The sequence below is a fragment of the Nannospalax galili genome, unplaced genomic scaffold, assembly GCF_000622305.1.
Source record: "Nannospalax galili isolate Female #2095 unplaced genomic scaffold, S.galili_v1.0 scaffold1027, whole genome shotgun sequence".
NCBI lineage: Eukaryota > Metazoa > Chordata > Mammalia > Rodentia > Spalacidae > Nannospalax > Nannospalax galili.
The window spans coordinates 32,532-33,699 of record NW_008355723.1 but is presented as its reverse complement, the minus strand read 5'-3'; positions in this window follow the sequence as shown (position 1 = coordinate 33,699).

Here is a 1,168-nt window from a genome sequence, read left to right as displayed (position 1 = left end):
CTATAATTTACTGATGAACTTTGCTTGTGAATAAAAAAGTAAAAAAAAAAACAAAGTTTTTACAATAATTATATAGGCATAGTTGAACAGAACGCCAATGTCTTCGTAATGCCATTATTGGGCCTGCAGTTCAATTCCTGGAACTGTACAAATGAGAATATTTGAAGGAGTGGCTTCATCTGCTTCACACAAGCTACAGGAAACCAGTGCCCAGTGTTCTTGGGCTTCCCACTAAAGTGTAACAGGTTTCTTCTGAAATTGGAGCAAAGGCAGAATCTTTTAAAGAAGGAAATTACAAAGGACAATTTTGTATCCATCTGTAGTATTTAAATGTAAGGAAAATGCAACAGTTTTTCAGACATAGGCCTCAAGATCTGTCAGGCAAAAGAATAGAAAGTGATTGAACTAGTCCTGAGAAACCTGATAGAAACAGCTGTATATAACATCCTCATATCCCATCAGGGTTCTTTCTGCATTACCTCACTGTTAGGCCCATATCAGTACATCCAGATATACATGCCATTTTTATTCAGAGCAGAATGCAGTAGCCAAGAATCAGGAAGGTGTGGATGAATGCCTTTAATGGTGTCATAAATTTTCTTTTTTTTTCATTGTGCAGCATGGTGCTTATGTCCTGCCTATGGTAATTATAAAATGTCCTATAAAATATGGGGAAAAAGTAACTTCTACCTCAAGGTTATGGGATCATACACAAAAGGACATATATTAAATTTAATAATAAAGTTCATCTTCAGGATGTGAAAAATGCAGTATACATAAGATATTTTTATACATTGTCTGCTGCTTAGTGATCAGTAAATTAAGGGACCGCCACATTTTAAGCAATGATTTTGGCAGTGATAAAACTAGTAGACTTCCAAGGAGACAGTGCTGAAACAAAAGAACACAATTCAAACTGTGGGATCATTTTGTTATGTCTTAAACCCTAAATACCAAACTGCATTCCTTGAACAACAACAGAAAATCTTACATAAATGTGACAGCCCTTGGGAAGCATTTTTCTGGCTTGTAGGAACCTAAAAGAACTTTGCAGTATATTGAGGGCAGCACTAATGATCTATAATATAATGAGTATACCCTTCCTTCCTTCCTTCCTTCCTTCCTTCCTTCCTTCCTTCCTTCCTTCCTTCCTTCCTTCCTTCCTTCC